At 58.3% G+C, this 19,878-nt stretch overlaps 1 protein-coding gene across 3 annotated transcripts in view; it reads right to left on the bottom strand.

Annotated features, from left to right (window-relative positions):
* SLC45A4 (solute carrier family 45 member 4) overlaps positions 1–19,878 on the bottom strand; it is a 79,556-nt gene that overhangs the window by 44,326 nt on the left and 15,352 nt on the right. The window contains exon 1 of one of the 3 annotated variants that reach the window (XM_047783145.1): positions 14,331–16,809. The exons of 1 other annotated variant lie outside the window; for it this stretch is intronic. The gene's annotated coding sequence lies outside the window, so the exon portion shown is untranslated. Of the gene's footprint in view, positions 1–439; positions 646–14,330; positions 16,810–19,878 lie in introns of those variants that run through there. One more of the 3 variants, XM_047783147.1, reaches the window with a different exon arrangement.

The following is a 19,878-nucleotide window of genomic DNA, read 5'->3' as shown; positions in this document are numbered from 1 at the left end:
CAGAGCCTGAACCCCGAGTTAAGCACACGTGTGCCCCTTCCTGGGCTCTCAACAGACGTGGCGTGAAGCTCTTCCTTGACAGCCTCCCCCACGCACCCTATTTCGAGGACCCCTTTCCGTGGGGACCCTGCTCTGCAAGACAAGGGGAGGGAGGCTGCTTTGAGAAGAAAAAGGTCGTGTGTGTGAGCGGGGCCGCCTGTGTGCAGGTATGTCACCTCATTCAGGGGACAACTGGACACCCCCAAATCAGGTTACTGCCCACAACACGGTACCCCGGAGGTAACCTTCTGACAGCAAGCAAACAGTTTTCTTTAAGGAAGCTATAAATGCTAGAGCCGTTAACCACAAAAGATCTCCAAGCAGGAAAATGCTCTCTCCCGGAGGCACCTAATTCAAAAGGCCCGAGCGAAGTGAATGCCTGTCGACACACCCGACACACCTGACCCATCCTTCCCGAAAACACAGGCAACGCCGCCTGCCTGAGGGCTGCCTCCTGAGCTGCGGGAAAGCGCGGGCAAGTTTCCGCCGAGCCGCTTCCTGCATCTCCGCTTTCGGCGGCTTTCCCTCCGGAGCCTGTTCCAGGGACGTCGGGGCTTCCACTCGCCAACAGCGATTTGGTTATGATTTGCAGATGCACTCAGACAAGTGAAACTGCAATTGTTCCAATCAACAACTTCCTCTATTGTCCTGTTTCTAATTTAAGGGTAACTGATGCCAAAACACGTGACTTCCTTCGGTGTGCTGCGGGAAGCTGGCTGTAAACTTAACTCATCGAGAAGCAACTGCAGGGTACGTTCTGACGGGCAGCCCAGGCCTCGGTTAAAGAGTCAACCTCACGGCCACAGCAGCGACGCCACAACAGCGACGTTAGCGCGATGACAAAGGCCAGGGACCTGCCCTCCTGGAAAACAGTGGGGGCGGAATTAGCCCACGTTTACGCCTTTCTCGGCCCCGCGTGCGAGCGTGTGCGTGGAGTCCTGGGCGCAGGGGCCGGGCGGCAAAGCTTCGTGGTGCCTGGTATGTGGCAGCAGCTGTTTGTTTTATACACCCGCCACTTAAAACAGGCAGACTTCCCTCCCCAAATTCACTCCAGCCACTAATATTTTCATGAAACCCGGTCCGCCATCAACCACCGATGACCCGGCCTAACACTCCCTAGCAGGGGCCTCTCTGTCACCACCAGCACAACGCCCTCTCTCTCTAGATGACGACAGCAAAGGACACCAACCCACGACACCCAGGAGCCACGGAAGTTGAAACAGCAACATATCACGAAGAAGATGAGCTTCTGGACCAAGAGTAAAAGGCAGAAAATTGAATCAGGCAAAAGCTCAAAGCACCCTTGATAAGAATGAAAAAAAATCTGATAAATCTGTTTATAGTTATTTCCTCAGAAGCATTTAGGAAACCCCATCAATTTCCAACATAAAATCAATGCTCGGTCAAGACAATGAGAGGACAAGCCAGAAAATACTTGCAAAAGACACACTGATAAAGGACTGTCACCCCAAAGCTCAATGATAAGTGAACAACCTGATTTAAAACATGTGCCAGGAGTTCCCGTGGTGGCGCAGCAGAAACGAATCTGACTGGGAACCATGAGGTTGCAGGTTCGATCCCTGGCCCTGCTCAGTGGGTGAAGGATCTGGCGTGGCCGTGAGCTGTGGTGTAGGTCGCAGACGCGGCTCGGATCTGGCATGGCTGTGGCTGTGGCTGTGGCGTAGGCCGGCAGCTATAGCTCTGATTTGACCCCTAGCCTGGGAACCTCCGCATGATGTGGGTGAGGCCCTAAAAAGCAAAAAAATAAAAATAAAAAAAATAAAAAACGGGCCAAAGACCTGAACGGACATCTCACCAAAGAACCTCAGGGGGCAGATAAGCATGTGAGCAGATGCTGCACGTGCCCTGTCATCAGGGAAATGCGATTAAAATCACAAGACGGGAGTTCCCGTCGTGGCGCAGTGGTGAACAAATCTGACTAGGAATCATGAGGTTGCGGGTTCGGTCCCTGCCCTTGCTCGGTGGGTTAACAATCCGGCGTTGCCGTGAGCTGTGGTGTAGGTTGCAGACGTGGCTCGGACCCCGCGTTGCTGTGGCTCTGGTGTAGGCCGGGGGCTACAGCTCCGATTCAACCCCTAGCCTGGGAACCTCCATATGCCGCGGGAGCAGCCCAAGAAAATGGCAACAACAACAACAATAACAACAACAAAAGACAAAAAAATAAATAAATAAATAAATAAAATAAAATAACAAGACGCCCTACTGGAATGGCCAAAATCCGGGAAACTGACGACATCACATGCTGGGGGGGATGTGGAGCCACGGGAACCCTGCTGCTGCTGGGAGCCCAGAACGGTGCAGCCACTCCGGCAGAGAGAGCTCGGGCACGCTCTCACCGTGCGGCCCCGCAGTCACGCTCCTTGGTATTCACCCAAAGCAGCTGGAACCCCAGGGCCACACAAAAACCTGCACGTGGATGTTTACAGCAGCTTTGTTCCTAATGGCCAAAGCCCGGGGTCAACCGAGACGTCCTTGAGAGGGTGGCTCCATCAATAATACCAATTCCCTTGGTACATCAAGGGAATATTACCCAGTCCTAAAAAGCAATAAGCCATGAGATCATGAAGAGGCACGGAGGGGCCCGAAATGCGTGTCGCCCGAGGAAGCCCATCTGAGGGGGTGACATTCTGGAAAAGGTAAGACCTGGAGCATGAAAAGACCGGTGTCCAGAGCCGGCTGGGAGGGGCTGGGGTGGAGGACAGAACGGGCAGGTCCCAGAAGAGTCTGAGGACAGGCACACTACGCAGGACACACCGACGGCGGCCACATCATCACATGCGTCCAACCCACAGAACGGGCAGCACTGAGAGGACCCGAACGCAAACTCCAGTCTCTCGGGGATTCGGCTGTGTCCGCGCAGCTCACCCGTTTCACGAAGGCAGCGCGCGGGTGGGGATGCTGATGACGGGGAGGCTGGAGCTTACAGGAACTCTGCGCTTTATGCCTAACTTTGCTGTGGCCCTAAAACTGTTCTAACAAATAGTCTTTTTTTTTTTTTTAATTCCTTACATTAAAAAAACAGAGGACACAACTGAAAAGATCTGAAAGAAGGAGTTCCCCTCGTGGCTCAGCAGAAACGAATCTGAATAGCATCCCTGAGGACGCAGGTTCGATTCCTGGCCTCGCTCAGTAGGTTAAGGATCTGGTGTTGCCGTGAGCTGTGGTGTAGGCTGACAGCTAGAGCTCCAATTGGACCCCTAGCCTGGGAACCTCCATATGCTGCAGGTGTAGCCCTAAAAAGACAAAAAAAAAAAAAAAGGATGTCACACTTTGGGGGCCCTTTCTCACACCATGACCTGACCTGCCACTAGATATTATGCGTGTCACCTGCAGAAGCCCACACTGGTTAAAGTGCTGCTCACTTAGGATGTGTGTGCTAAAGAATTACAGAATCAACATGAAGGAGTGACTCTGCGGTACCCCCAAACACACAGCTCCACACCCACGTGGCTTAGTATGTGTCCCCCCAGTTCACAAGTTGAACTCCTAACCCCAAGGTAGGGCCGGGCCGCAGGGGGTCAGCTCACGAGGGCGGGGCCCTATAAAGAGAGGAGGCCCCCGGGACCTCTGTGAACTGGAAGCAGGCGAGTGGTGACTCCCGGATCTAGGGTGTTGTTACGGTGGCTCCAACGGACTGTGACACTGAATCCACCTCAACCGAGGAGGCCAAGGGAGGTGGTTTGAAAATGAAAGTTCCAGGACTTTCCACTGTGGCTCAGCGGGTTACGAACCTGACCAGTGTCCATGAGGATGTGGCTTCAATCCCTGGCTTAGCTAAGTGAGTTAAATATCCCATGTTGCTGTGGTTGTGGTGTAGGCTGGCAATTGCAGCTGAGTCAACCCCTAGAGCCTGGGAACTTCAATGGGCCACAGGTGCAGCCCTAAAAAGCAAAAAAAAAAAGAGAGAAGTAGCTTGTAGATTGCTGGGCTCGCCAGGTCCACTGAGGCCGCACTCTGGGCAGGACGGACCTGCTCCCAGTGTGAGCTGCTGGCTGCGGGAACCATGCCCCCTTCCTCCTCAAAGGTCCCGGCGGGACAGTACGCTGCCCCTCTAAGTAGAAACGAGCAAAGGCCGACCTGGGACTTGCCTCTTCATACCCCGGCTTTTGTGTCGCGAGGACAAAAACACTTCAGACACTGACCAAGCAAGACACACGGCTACCTGATGGTCCTTTAATCTGCACGGCTTTTGGTCAGTTTGCTCTGAACTTGTTCAGGCTCGGGACGGGGGGGTGGGGACGACTCTGTGTGAGTGTGTGTGAAATATTCTGAGTATTAAGAGCCTGAATCAAGGGAAATTTGAAAAGGTCCCCCGGGGAACAAGGGATGAAAACACTGCTACGCTCTAACAAGTCACTCTAATTAAAGTGACGCCCGTCCCCATGGATGGGCACCCGGGCAACGGGCGGAGCAGCCCCGCCCTGGGGACTCAGGCGCCTTCTCCTGCTGAGGACACCGCCTGCCCTGCACCCTGCTCCCCCCCAAGGCAGTGCCCCGGGGTCCCTCATCCAGAGGTCACAGGGCTCACCACAGGGCAGGCAACAGCTCTCGGAGGGGGGATGAGGCCCCTCTTGTGCGTCCGCGGGATGGAACCGTCCCTGGTGTCAAGGCCCTGGGGGTGTGGCCTCCTGCGGTGGCCCGGCCCCCGCTCTCCCTTCGGGAGCCATCAAACCCTGAGGCACCAGCACCAGCATCTTTACTTCTCCTGCCCGGGCACCCAGGGGGCAGCGGGGGTGCTCCCTGCAGGAGGCCCCTCAGCGCACGGCAGCCCAGCCCGCTCCGTCCACTCGCCGACCGCACGGGCCAAGGGCAGGAGGGGCTTGGGTCACGTGGGAAAGAAGCACGGTACCCAGGTGGCTTTAAAACAACAACGAATGTGCAAGCTCGGAAGGCAGAGAGCCGGGCTAACCACAATCACTCCATTCAAAAGAAGAAAACCAATTTTCAGAGATCCCTCCCTCTTAGAGAGAAGAGCAGGATATTCACAGCGCTCCGGGAAAATCCCTCTCTCTTCTGAATGGGAAGCAGGAACCAGCGTGTCAAAGCCAAGAACAGGAGAGATTTTTTTTTTTAAGGCCTTTAAACTGGCATGCTGCAATTTAAGAAAACTTTCAAAATACACACTCTTCTTAAGACCTGTTTTTTAGAAGTCACCACACCCTCCGGATACGTCACAGCAGTTCACCATGTCATACCCACGTGGAAGTTTCCAGCAATCGACATCCCGTAAGAAGACAGGGCACAAGTCCAGCGGCTCTCTCAGGTGTGACCCGGGCTCTTGGAGCAGGAGGCAGGGCACAGTCCAGATGCACCCTCGGCGTCCTCCAAACCATCACCATCCCAGGTCCAGGGGGCCCCAAGAAACGCCAGCACAGCCTGCGGGCGCAGCTGGGAGGCCTTGGCGGGCCCTGCCTTCTCAGTGGCAAATTGCAGGCCGCAAAGGCCTCCCACGGGCCCGGGGCTTCCTGGTCCCCAGGACAGCAGAGGGGGACCAGATCCGGTTCCCGCCACCTTGGCCGGAGCCCCACTGGGGCTGGAATCAGTGTGGTGGGCGTCTCCCCGCCCGCTCCAAGACCTGTGACCCCAGGGCAGGCAGAGAGAGGGACAGGCCACGGGGGCTCAGCTGGACCTAGAGGACAGCTGCGGTCACCTCGAAAGCAGAGGCGAAGGACCTCAGCCGAACTCCCCTGGGAGGGTCCAGCAGGCACGTCTGTGCCCTTCTGGCACGAGCAGGGAAGTGCACCGGGGGACAGAGTCCTCCTGGAAGGGCCCGGGGAGGCCAGTGCAGGGCACCAATGGGAAGGCTGCCAGGGGGATGAACTCCCTCCACTGTGGGGGCCTCGGGATTCCAGCACATCCAACTCCAGAGGCCAAGGGAACATCCCACTGAGAAGTCCTGGGACCTTCAGGCTCCTGGGGGTCACAGACCTGCCCAGATACGCAAGGACCACGTCTCTTAGGAAGGGAACAGACAGCAGGACGGGGGGTGAGCAGAACGGAGTTCACAGCAGGCCCCGGGGAGCTCCCTTCCTGACCCCTCCAGAAGGAGCCACTCCCCAAAGGGACCACCCGCCGGGGAGCCTCGGTCAGCTCTGCCGCCGGATGTGCATGAGCCCCTGCCACCCCGCAAGAAGAGCATGTGGCACCACCTTCCAGGGCTCTGGGCTGCCCCTGCCCTCGTGCCCGGGGGCAGCTGTTGCTCCAGACCATCGAAAAGCACGAATGAGCAGAAAGGCACATGGAGGCTAAACTGGCAAACTCTGGTGACAGCTGAGGGATGGCAGACACGGTTGGCATCGGTTCCTATGGAAGCCTACCTCTTCTACGTCCCAAACGCGCGAGGGCAGGTGTTGGGACGGAAATCAAGCTTCCAGCTCCGCCTTCCACGACAGCAAACTGTCCCCGACATGTGAGGGAGGACAGGCCCGCCTCCCGCTCGGAAAGCTCCCAAAGGAGGAGAGGGCCCCGAGGACAACACTGCCTGCCACGTGCACCGTCTGCCCAAAGACCCGCTCTCCTACCGTCACCTCCGACCTTTATGTGGTTTTCGGTCGTTTCCCGAATCCGCGAGTGGGTTTGTTTAGTGATTTATTGTTCTATGGCCACACCCACGGCGCACGCAAGTCCCCAAGCCGGAGACTGAGTCCAAGGTGCAGCTGCAGCAACGCGGGGTCCTTCGAACCCGCTCTGCCGGGGCCAGGGATCAAACACGCCCCTCTGCAGTCAGGTTCTTAACCCACCTTGCCACAGTGGGAACTCCTGTTGGGTGGTTGGTTTGTCTTGACTAAAACGCTGCAAGGCGTCTTTCTCTTCCCCTTCTTCTAAGCGTCCCTCCCGTCAATTTGCTCCTTTAAGCCACTCAGGTCAGAATAAAGCTTTGGCTGCCATGGGAACAGCAGCAAGCAAGCTTTTAAAGTGCGCAGCTCTGGGAACCCCGGCGAGCCCAGGAGCAACCGGATCACCAAGTGAGCAGCCACTGCCAGCAGCTCCAGGAGAGACTAGTATTTCTCCAAGCTTCTAATTACTTCATTTAAGGCGCAGGGCCAGGTACCAATAAACACAGGCTGCCATCCACGACGTGGGAGAGAGGCGAGCTGGGCATAACAACCAAACGGTATTAAAAAATGAAAAGAAAGATTCCTCATATTACACACATATAATCAAGAACTGACCTCAGAGACGGGGGCATAATTGAGGGTTACCACTAACAACTGCCCAGATGACAAGGAAACCTTCTGATGCTGCTTCCATGCAATATCGGATCAAAGCGGCTTCCAGATGCCTCATTCGTCCCAAGGCAGAAAAGGCTGCAGGACCACAAACAGCAAACCCGGACGCGCTCGACCGTCTAACAATACGGGATTATTTGAATTACGGTCCATGTGTCAGAAAAACACAAAGCGCCTGTGTTTTTAAAGAGAAGCAGCAAGAAATACACTTGAGGAACGTTAATATCAAACAAAACCATCTTTTTTAAGGTAGCATTTTGGTGAAGGAAGACAAACACATACGGCTTTAGCCTGGGGTTCAATCCAAGACCGTAAAAACAACAACAAAACCCAGCATTGGACAACAAGGTCCTGCTGCCCAGCACAGCGAATTCAATCAATACACCCGTGACAAACCACGACGGAAAGAACATGAAGAGAATACGTGTGTGTGTGTGACCGAGTCACTGCGCTGAACGGCAGAAACGCATACAACACTGGAAACCCACTAGACCTCAACAAGGTTTCGTTTTGTTTTGTTTGTCTTTTTAGGGCCACACCAGCAGCCTATGGAGGTTCCCAGGCTAGGGGTCCAACTGGAGCTGTAGCCGCCGGCCCACACCACAGCAACACCGGATCCGAGCCCCATCTGCAACCCACACCACAGCTCACGGCAACACCGGATCCTTAACCCACTGAGCGAGGCCAGGGATCAAACTCGTGTCCTCATGGATGCTAGTCAGATCCGTTAACCACTGAGCCACGACGGGGACTCCAAAAAAGTGGGTTGTTTTTTTTTTAACATAAAACCAAAAAAAGAAACCCCCACAAAACCCAGCACTCTGCACTCCCCCCCCCTTACACGCCCGACCTCGGCTGCAGGTGGGTGAGTGCGGTGTGCACCGTTCACACAATGGCCTGGCCCTGCTGAGCTACCGCGACCGGGGTCCCCAGCCACGCTGCTCGAGCCCCTGTACGCGCCACAAACCCTCCTGCGCCTCAGGCCCCTGACGTCACCTACAGTCAGTCTTACCAGGAGGAAGGCTTGGTCCCAGGACGGTCCCCGTCGGGGAGCTCCCCGCAGGCAGAGGACAGGAAAGGACAGGGCAGCTGCCCCCTCGGCCAGCCCGTCTCAGCTCAGGGAACGCCGCGGGGGAGAGGGGACAGCAGTGAGCTGCCCGAACGCCGTGCATCTGACTGTGCGCTCAGGGAATGGTCTCCCGCCGCCATGGAGACCCGTCGCCCTGACCTGGGGGTCCCCTGATGTTCTGTGATGACAGAGACACCCAGTTTGGTACCTGAATCCTCCTGCATCTTGAAAAGGCAGCTATTCAGAGGCAGACTTCCGTGGGGGCACAGGAGCTGAAGTGTTGCCTGTGGATTTCAGGACAGTCTTGGCCCTACCAAAAATGACTTCTTAAAAATGGCACTGCTTTCAACACGTGTCAAAAGCTTGGATGGGTCGCTGTTGTGTTGCCGGTTCAATCCCTGACCCTGGAACTTCCATATGCCGTGAGCACAGAATTAAAAAAAAAAAAAAAAAAAAAGAGTTGAATCTCAGAAGGCCTAGACAATGCTAACAGGCTTAGAGTTTTTTGGTTTTTGTTTTTAAATTTTCGGCAGCACCCAAGGCATACAAAAGTTCCCAGCAGGGCTCAAACACAGGTGTCGCCACAGCAGTGACAACATCGAGGCTTATAATCAATGCAAAGCAGCTCCTGAGGGTTAGATGAGGAAAGGAAGGGGGTGGCAATTCTGAAAAGCCACCTGCAGACTCAAAGCTGATGACCAACAACCGTCCCAGCAGCTTTCCCCAATCTGACATCAGCAATTAAGTGACTCAAGACTGGTCCTTAACCCTGCCCAGGAGCACAGCATTCCCTCCCAGGCGTTCTGGAACACGCAGGCTATTTATTCCTCCCTCTGGTGTCCCTGGTCTGGCACTTCATCCAGTGGCCACTCCAGTTTCCAAACAATCCCTGGGCCTTCCATCCCACAGCACCTATCGCCGCCCCCAGCTCAGATTTCGCTCTGCTTTATTTAGTCTTCCCCCCACTGGACCGAGGTCAGATGCGCCCCCCAGCTGCACCACCACCTGCTTCGTCCATCACAGATTCTCCCACCATGCTCTGCGCCCAGGGACACTCAGGGCCAGCCTTGAAACCAGGCTTAATGTGCATCAAGGAGAAGGGAGTCAACGCTTCCCTCTCCGGGCCAAGGGCAGCAGGACAGGAAGGCGCGGCACCAGGTGGGAAACAGGGCCACCCACCTGCGACTGGGAGGCGGGGCCCCGCCCGCAGGGGGTGAGCAGCCTCATCCAGGCTGCTCAGCTGCAGACACCCACAGGCACCCTTCCCGCTCATTAATCCCGGGTGCCGACACCCCCAGGCCTAAACACCGCCGTCCAGATCAGATTACCATCGGGGAGCCAGCAGAAGAATGCCGCCTCCAGCCAGGGCCGAGAACAGCAAAACACAGCACCAGGGAAAACAGTCCGAGCCGGAAAGGAGGCCCAGAATTCCCAGGCACCTGCCAGCCAGGTGAGCGCCGGTGGAAGGGCCACGAGGTCCCGACACGGCTAATGTGCAGGTTGGAGGTACGTCTGCCCCCCTCGGAGACACGGCCCCCCAACACCACACAGCGCCAGCCACACCCAGCATGCCAGGTGCGGCCACAAACCTCTCCTTTCCCTATTCCAGGAGACCAGTAAGGTCCAGCAGGCTCCCGCCGGGGTGCCCAGGGCAGGTCAGCTGGTGACTGGGCTGCAAACACGTCAGCAGGCTCCACAGAAGCCCGTGCACGTGGAGAACGCCCACGGCGGTCCCCAAGAGCAGTGTCTTCGCCACTGAGCCCGACAAAGCTCACGAGTGGAGCCCACGAGGACTTAAAACCTGGGGAATAATTACAAACAAGCTGCTCTGGGTTCAACGGCATCCTCGAAACACAAAAAGCTACTATAGTTCGTTTATGTAAACGCAACACGAACGCGCACTTGACCGTCACCGCACAAGCCAAGCCAACGGGACTGACCCGGGGGAGTGTCACCGCCACTGGAAGCACACGGCAATTCACTTCGAAGTCACCGCTTTCAAACACCGCATTTCACAAGCGTCAGTTAAGCTGTGCCCCCTTCGCCCAGGCCGCCAGCATGGGGCTTACACCCCGACAGCCCGACACCAGACGGGCGCCCTCAACCTCCAGGAAGCAGGCCTTGAGTTGAAGCACCCACCCCGGGACCTTACCACTTACAGGGAATCTTTAGGTGCATCATGAATAAACGTAAGGGCTGCAGTTTCCGCTGCAGAAGATAAAGTTCTGGAGCTGGGTGGTGACGAGGCCCAAACCACCGAGAACGTGCCCTTAACATCAGGACGTGCGACCTCACACATGCCTAAGACGGCGCACTTGGCATGACACAAAGCAGATAATCGTAATGTGAGACACATACCTAGAAAATGATCTGGAAAATGAGGTCAGCGAGAAAACGGTCCCCCCCCACCCCAGAAGCTCAGGGCTGGCCCCAAACGGCTCAGCTAACCGTTTACACACAGGCTGCGAAGGCCATGACGCCGGGGTGTGGACAAGAGGAACACCTGTGTGGCCAGGTGGGGATAGCGGAGGACAGGGGACGAGCAGGCAGCTCTGGGTGCAGCTTGCGGTGGGCGGGGTGGGGGGGGGGAGTCCGGAGGGAGGGACGGTGAGGGGCAGAGACAAAGGAGGAAGAGCGAGGGGCAGGCAGAGCGGTCCCGGGAGGAAGCGCTCAGTGCCGACCCAGGTCCCCGCAGGGCACAGGCAGCACTCTGCCTGCGGCGCTGGGGCCCGTGCTCAGGCAGCGCCACTCTGGCCATCTGATGAGCGGCACCACGCATCTCCCGGCCTCAGCCCCCAGGGCGACCCCCCTCTGTCCCCCACAGGGCTCCCAGCCCTGGTAAAGTTTAACCTGCCTCCTGAGCTCCCGCCCCAGTCTTCACCGCCCTATGCCAGCCACGCTGTCCTGGTACACAAGCCGCAGGAGCCTCTTCCAGACCCACCCTGCCTGCCCCCAACACCAGGACTGCCCGGCAGGAAGCAGGGGCATGAGGGTGGGGGTGCTGGGGAGCCGGCCCCGGAGGCACCCCTCCATCCACTCTAGAGGCGAAGCGGGCTGCGGGGCTCCTGTCGCTGGAAAGTTACATCCTCAGGGAAGGTCTGCAGTTGACTTTTTTTGAAGGAATAAGTTCACTATCAGAGTGTTTTCCTTCAGACAGAAACCTCCGGACCCCACGGAAATACCACCCCCCACCATACGGATCCACAGCGCTTTTTCTATTCTCCACGCTGTTAAGACTCTGACGGCCGCCGGGGGAGGCCCATTTTCTCTCCGGAAGGCGGCACCTCCACTTTTAAAAAGGGACAATTCATAAAAAGGCAGGGCTCCAAGTACAGAAGTGCACATTCCTGAAAAGCCTGCCAATCATAAAGGGAGCAGCACCTGAACGCAGGACAAAACCAGGTCCCCCCTCCCCCGCACGCGCAGTAACCAACAAACACCGCAAGGATAAAGACCTCTTTACAAGTACAGCCGACGCAATCCCATCTGTTCACAAAACTAACTGTTGCTTCAAAGGTTGCAAGTTCAAACACAATCTGGCTATTGTCAGCAGTGCCTCAGTTTATCAATGTAACAATGACTCTCTTTCAAAAGTTGATAAAGCTCTCTGCAAATCCTCGCCCTCCGGCATTTTTAAGATACTTCGCAGGATAAATATTAGCTTGAGACTCGCCTACAAGAGAAGTGAAAGCTGCCAAAGAAGCAGTTTTACAAAGCAAAGAAGCAGGAACCACAGCAGCTGGAGGGGAACCACAATGCCCTGCCAGCGTGTCCTGGGCTCATCTCCTGATGGGGGTGGGGGGCCAGTGCCAGGCACCCAACAAGCAACCACCCTGGCAGATGGAAAGAGAAGTAGAAAATGGGGAGTTCCCGCTGTGATGCAGCAGGTTAAGGTCTGGCGTTGTCTCCCTGGTGGTGCGGGTTTGATCCCTGGCCTGGTAGTGGGTTAAGGATCCAGCGTTGCAGCAACTCAGATTCAATTTTCAATCGCTGGGCTGGGACCTTCCATGCGCCACGGTTGCGAAAAAAAAGAAAGAAAGAAAAGAAAAGAACTGAAAAATGGAATGAATTGAAAGGAGAGATTTTAAGACGATTGTTGGGATGAGAGCGAACAAGGAGCTTCACAGCTTAAATTTGATTTTAACTGAATTTCTTCATAGTTAAGTGGCCTGGGTGACCAAACGCAGAGAGTGAGGGGAGAGGGGGCCAACACGACGCCCAGGGACCCCAGGAGCATGCCCGCAGCCAGGCTGGGCGGGCCTGTGCAGGGCTCCAGATGTTCCCAGCCTGACTTCACCTGGAGGAGCTTTAAGGTGTTAGCTTGCAGCACGGCAGAGGCGGATGCAAACGCACAGGCAAGGCGGGGCTCCCAGCCAGAGCCCCTAGGATGCCACACCCTGAGACGAAGCAGGGAGTCAGCTCGCAAGGCGCTGGACTCACTGCGGGGAAACGACCGCAGAGGATCGGGCGCCCGCCTGAAGCGCAAACGCAGAGGCGGTGACTCGGGCCCCCAGCCCCCAGCGCCCACTGGAAGCGGGGGCAACGCCTACACAGTCTGGGAACTGGAATAATGCAGCTGGCCACGTGCTGCAGGACGGGCCACCTCCGACTGCATTCGGCGAAGACGGTTCTGGAAAGCCCCGCAGAACCGAGTCCTTGGCTGCAGCCCCGCAGAGAGACCGCAGTGCTCCGGTACCTAGTCCTAAAGGCCATGCAACCCAAACCGCGGGGAGCCACCGCCTGAGGATTTAAGTTACGCCGCAGGGTCTAATTTTGGTGCGAAAGGCCCAGAAGAATATAAGAGTCATCTGATAACAATACCGTCAGTTTGAGGAGAACGTTTACCCAGAGTTGTCACTAAAAAAGATAACTGGGAGGCAGAATTAAAGTGCAGATTAATGGTTCTCCTCAATTATCAGAACCAAGGGCAGCCCCTCCTGTGCACAAACGCTCAGAGCAGCTGACTGGAGGCCCCTGGCCCCGTCCCCAGGTCCCCCACTCCTCGGCCGGGACCTCCCCACCACCAGGTGATGGCTCAGTAAGCAGGTGCCAGCCAGCACACCTGCTTCCCCACACACACCTTTAGGTGCCTTGGAAGGAGGGACCCTGGCTGAGACCACAGGGTAGCCAGTGTCCGCACTGCCCACCCACCAGGGGTCGGAGGTTCTGGACATGACCTTTGGCAACAGCAGGAGGGTGCACTGGCTCCACCGTGACCAGCACTTCCCAGCGATGGGGCCTGCAGGATGCACTCTGCCCCTTCGTGGAGACACTCACGTGTGGACAGCACAGCCCAGCGGGCAAGCCTGGGAGGGAAGGCGTGCTGTCCAGGAGCCCTGCGGCAGACAAGGCGGGGAGAGGCTGGACCCAACTCAGGTCAGCCACGGGGCTCCAAGGAGCCTGGAGCACATGCCAGAATGGACATGAACCTCCTCCAGAAACGGAACAAACACCCTCAATGACCGGGCTCTGGCTTAGAAAGGCTCAGACGTGGTGCTGTGTCTCCCCGCAACCTCAGAGGGGAAACGGGGGCCCAACGACAATGCCGGAGACTTGGAGCAGAGCTGGCCGGCCATCCCCCCCTCCTGCCCTCCCAGCCGCCCCTTCTGGGGCCTCCTCCAAGCTCGGAAAGCTGGCTGGCCAGCCTGAGGGCCTGAAGGAGGGCTCTGTGGTCACAAGCAGCCCGACCTGCGTGCTCGCCAGTCTTGAGAATCTTCATGTGGACATCCCAGCAGCAAGGCTGACAGCTGCCCCGCTGCCGTCAGCGGCTGCCCCTCTGCCCCTCCCAGGCTGGTCCGCCTCCACGGGAGCCCTACGCCCCCACTGGCTTCACCCCCTCCACTCTCGCCAACTGACTGTGTCCCCAGCAGGCATGGCCTGACCTGAAGACATGAGGGCCCACCAGACTGTCTGTCTGGGCTCAGCCCCTCCTGCCACCCGCCCACACCTCCCCTCTGCTGCCCCTTCCTCACCCTCCAGGGTGGCAAACTGCCCTCCGCATGTCCGAGGCCCAGGCTGCATACAGCAGACGATGTCCGAGAGGCCAAGCCCCTTCCCTGTGGAGGCAGCTGGGCCTTGAATTTGGGACAGTCACCCAAGGGTGCTGCCGGTTCAGGGGCCCCAGGTCTTGGGCCCGCACTAGTTTCCTTCTCTCCTAAGACCCCAGGGTCGCTTCTCGTCTGGGTGCCTGGAAGTGGCACGAGCTGCCCAGGCCCAGAGGAAGCGGTACAGGACAGGCTCTATGAACTTCAGAGCCCTCCACCAGGGAGCCGGGCGGGTCTGCTGGCCAGCGGGCATGGGCCCAGCACCAGGTGGCCAGCAGGTGCTCCAGGCCAGGCTGCAGGTACAGGCATCATCGATGAACCCCCAACCAGCCCTGAGCTCTGCCATGTGACAACTTGTTACATGAGAAACCTGTCGTAAGGCTTTGCTACTCCAACCCCACAACCTCGCCAGTAAAGGCCCCTCCACGCCCTGAGTTGTGTATGTAGAGCCTTTGCTGGGGGGCGGGGGCGGGGGAGGCCCAGGACCCCCCAGGACACCAAGGGCCTCTGTGCTGAGAAAATCTGGGGGCACTTGGCAATTCCCCCCGTGGGAGAGCAGCAGCCCCTCCAAGCAGGCAGATGTTTAAGGTCACGGAACATGTGCACTCCCCACCCCCCACCCCCACACGTTCTGGGCTCCCTATGGCTTGTGGTCCAGCACGCCAGGACACAGGGCGCAGGCAGGCGGAGCGGACACAAATGAGGAAGCCCTTGACACTGCAGCCCAAAATGTCTCAGCTTCTCCAGAAATTCCAACTCAAGGCAGCTCCCAACTCTGCTGACACTCTTAGGGTGACCCCAGGGCCACTGGACGAAGGGCAGCAGAGGGGCTCAGTCCCCAAGCACGCAGCTGCGGGGATTCTCCTGCGGCGACCGCTCCGGAGCGTCAAGGCACAGAGAGAGGGGCTACCGCAGACACGGGTGTGCTCCAGGGACCCGACGGCAGCACGGCGGTGCCCAGTGCTTCACGAGGCGTTTCAGCACACGTCCCTCGCCCAGCACACGCGGGTCGGAGCAAGGCACAGCCTCTGCCACACACACCACACTCGTGCTGCTTTGGACCCGGGCCAGCTACCACGGGTGCAAAAGTCAGACGGGGCGGGAGGTCTTCCCAGCGCAGCCTTGCCTTAACAACGGAGCCGGGTCGCGTTTCCTTCCCCAGCTTCCGACTCGGCCGTGAGCGCTTTGCTCTGCCCTGAGAGGCAGCAAGGACGGCGACCTTGTGCAATTCGTCCGTGGAAATGCTGAGGTTTGGGATCTGTGGCGCGTCCTCGTGAGAGCTCGTGGTCACAGGGGAAGCTGGGCGGCCGCGGGGGGCAGGTGCTGGCTTCGGAGGCGGGTGGAGGGGTCCGTGCCTCCCAGGCCCCTGCTGGCTCGGGGCACCCGGGGCACCCGCGGCATCGCGGGATGGAAAGTTGGCCCGGGCTGGCGAGGACGTCTGGTGTCTATAAAAACGCTCCTCCCGGGGGAGCCTCTGGAAACAGAGACGCCCCGACGCTTTCATTCTTTTCCTTATTTGCTGCTCTGAAAAGAAGCCGTTCTTCCTATTCTGAAAGGGAATACGAGTCAACACCTTCCACAGCGAAGAGGGACCCAAAGAAAAAGGTCGCCAGATCCAAACTGCTTCTCGTTTGGCCAGTGGCCCAAAGTAACTCTATTCTGTTTATTTGGTTTCTCTCCTGGCGGATAAAAACCTAATCCAATACCACGCTGGCCAGTATCGCTCTAAGTCCCGTGAGGTGGCTGAACTGCAGGAAGCTCCTCGCTCCCTCCAGCGGGCCCACTTGGGCGCTGCCCCCTCCACAGCCCAGGGTCTCTTCTCTGTCTCCACATGGCCTCACACGGCAAAAGCAAGTGCCCCTCTAGCCATATCTGTCCTGAGCATCCACCAAACGCAGCAGCCTCCGGCAAGGCCGAGTCCGGAGAATGGGGCTCAGGGCCAGCCTGGCTCCACGACAGGCTTCCCGCCCCCCCGGTCCTCGGTGGCCCCTCCACGGCCCGCATCTCACCTCCTGCAGCGGCCCAGTGAGTGAGAAGGAACAGGCCCCGCCTGCACCCCCGGTCCTTCTGCAAGAGCAGCTGCTGGATGACAACCAACGCCACCATCCCAACGGGGCTTTCTGGGCCAGAGGCTCCACTTCTCACTCCGAGCTCAGAGCCCGGCCTCACACCACGGCCAGCCTTGCCTGGAGCAGAGGCAGCTCCCCACATCCACTCAGCCTTCACTAAAGCACTGCTGCACCCCCACTCCAGGGTGACAGGCCCTGGGATCTGCCCAGGCCAGAGTGTGTCCTATTCTTCTGCAGAAGGACCCACTTCAGAAGACCAGACACACACTCCCAGGTGTGAACCCCACCCAAGCGCTTGCCTCCAAAAGACTGATCTTTTGCTAAAAGAAATTTTTATGGCTGCAACCACAGCATATGGACACTCCTGAGCAAGGGCTTGAATCCAAGCTGCAGGTATGACCTACACCACAGCTGTGGCAACGCTGGGAACTTTACCCCACTGCACCAGGCCGGGGATTGAACCCACACCTCCACAGTGACCCAAGCTGCTGCAGATGGATTCTTAACCCACTGCACCACTCCATCCAAAAGACTGGTCTTTAAAACGCCTGTGAGTCTGCACCCTGCTCGGTGTACACCTGCTCAGTGCACACCCGCCCAGTACACCCTGCCCAGTGCACCCTGCTCAGTGCACACCTGCGCTCATCTTCCCTGAAGATATTTCCAAGGATGCGCACATGCCTGAGACAAGGCGGGCGGGGGCAGATGCGTAGGGGAAAGCCCAGCACAGAGGCTGGTTCAAGACGCTGGTTCAAGACGCTGAAGAGGCAGAGGAAGGAGCTCTGTGCACACTTCCTGAGGCCTGCCCAGGCCGGAGCAGCTCTGCACGCCCAGGATGTGTGCAAACGGGAGATTTCCGTCTTTCCCCAGACAATCCCTGAGGATGCTCGATACTGAGTTTTAGCCTCGTTCTAGAACCATCGAGGGGGGCTTTTCACCCTTTGATATCAGGACATATCTGAGGCCATCAACATGAAGGGGCAGTGAGGGTCACACATGGTGGAGGGAAAGCAGTCTGTGGAGGACCCCTTCTGGGCACCTCCTAGGCAAGAGCTGCCTCGAGGGTACGAGGGAAACAGGCCTGGCTCCAGTCTTTGGGAGCCCCTGGGCTGGGGCCCCAACACCTCCACCTGCGCCCCCACTAGCCCCCAGGGAGGTGGGGAGTCTGAGCTCTCAGTCCCTCTGGCTCCCAAATCCCTGCTAGAAAGATGGGACTTGGGAACAGACGAGGAGGGAACACGGTGGCCTCTGGCAGATGCCCCCTTGCCCCGGGGAAGCTCCCAGGCCGGGGGCAGCCTCCATGCACACTCATTGGGAACTGACCAGGCAGAGTGGGTGAGCAGGCGGGGCAGCCAACGGACTGCACTGAACCTTGACAAATGCCCTTCAGCTACATCCTCTGCCTAAACCACCCTAAATCCTTTCCTTTCCAGAAAAGGCACCACAGAATAAGCAGAGTAAGTTACGGCTCAAGAGCAAGCGGGGGGGTCCCCCCGGGGCACCATGAACACGGCAGTGCTTTAACCTGCACCTGTCGGACTTCCTGCCCACTGGCCCAGAAGCCCGACCTCAAGAGCAAGGCCGGCCGTGCGCAGTCCGCCAGCTGACTCTCCGCTGTCCCTGCCCCCACAGCAGACCCCCCCCCCCAACACCACTGCCTTCTACGCATGTGCACCCTCCCCCAGCAACGCGCTCGCACCCGCGCGCCGCCGGCCGCGCCAAGGCAGGTCGGGAGGGCTCTGCCGGCAGGACCTGAGAACGTCAAGGCCGGGACCCAAGGCCACCGCTGCCCTCTCAGGCCGTGAGCCCCACGGCAGGGGATGGGCGCATCCCTCCTCTCCCACCTGCACGAGCCTCGACGCTACCATTAGAACCACACCCCAAGGGCACTGTCCTCACAGGCGAGCGGCCTGCAGGGCCGGCAGGAAGCCGGTAAAGACGACAGGCTGTAAACTCAGCACACCTCACTCTCTCCTCAAGACTAATTTTAACAGGGAGAAGACATAACCGCAGCTACAAGCCTTCCCTTGCGGATATAATTTACAGCATCATGACTCAGCGGCCCCGATGGCCTGACAGGTGAGGTCACCTGGATGCGGCGTGGTATTTTCAGGAGGGAGCCGCCATCGGCCTGGGCTAGGAGAGCAGCGAGGGGGCTTCGGACCTCCCCCACCTCGCCAGCCTCCCTCCTCCAAGGCCCTGAGCCACCCCCGACCCAGGGCCGGCCCCCTCGTTAACCCCCACGTGGTGCATCTGGATTTCCACATTCTTCCCAGGGAACAGGGCCTTGGCTGGGATGGCCCTGCTGGCTGAAGAGTCAATTAGAGGCCGTTCCCTCCACATGGGAAAATGATGCGCTTGGTTAAAGAGGTTATTCTTTGGGGCATCTGCTACGTCTATCAGGAAAAAACTTCAGGCCATGAGAGGCTCACTGCGCCAACGCTCACCACACCACCCTCTTCAAGGGCTGGGCCCTCAGCAACCCAGCACCTGCGGGCACCAGCACTCTCCGACCTTCCAGGGAAGGTCCGCAGAGGAGTCCCGAGGAGTTTGCGCCATGGGCCCCACCTGCTCTCGCCTACACACGGGGCAAGCCTGGGCCCCTCCCAGCTGCTCGCTGCCACTCCTCCGGCCTGCTCCCCGAATTCCAGCTCTCCAAGTGGAGGGCAACTTCCACCTCTCTCACCCTGAGCCCCAGCTGGTGCCCGCAGTCCTGGGACCCAGCTCCCACACGAGGAACCAACGTGCAGTGAGGGCGTCCAGCAGAACCACCTGCTTCTGTGCACACACCCCCCCCCCGCCCCCGATTCCAGGCCCCAGCCAGGACAGGCAGCCAAACGTGCCACGCCAGCCCAGCTGTCGGGGCCCCTGGCAGCCTCTTCCAGCACGGCCTCCCTCCGCCCCGCCCAGCTCTGTGGAGCGCTGGCTCTGCCCCTCTGCTAAGGCACATGCCCCAACATCCCGTATAGGACTGGACGGTCTCCGGAAGGGCCCGTTTCCCCACTGCCACCCCCTGCCTCTCGGGAACTGCCCAGTCTCTCCCTTGATACTACGACGTCAACTGCTTCACCTGGCTGCCCAACTGCCCAGTCTTCCTGAGCCAATTGCTATTCAGCTGCTCTGTGCACATGAACTCACTCCTCCCAAGAGTCCAACGTGGTGAATATGAATACTATGTCTGGCCCCAATTTACAGATGAGAAAACTGAGGCCCCGGGTCATCTGCCCAGAGGACACAGGATCTTAAGTGCTGGGCACACAGCTGCCTCCCAGCGCTGGGATGAGCCGACTAACGCTCTCCTTGCCAGGCTGGGAAGAACGGCAGGAGTCATCGGGGAGGGCGAGAACCCCGTCCTGCTCTTGCTTGTTGATGGGACTCCTCGTCCTCCAAGTGAAGATGGGCAGGCA

The sequence above is a fragment of the Phacochoerus africanus genome, chromosome 6 (assembly GCF_016906955.1).
Source record: "Phacochoerus africanus isolate WHEZ1 chromosome 6, ROS_Pafr_v1, whole genome shotgun sequence".
NCBI classification, from domain to species: domain Eukaryota; kingdom Metazoa; phylum Chordata; class Mammalia; order Artiodactyla; family Suidae; genus Phacochoerus; species Phacochoerus africanus.
This window is presented reverse-complemented; position numbering and strand designations above follow the sequence as displayed.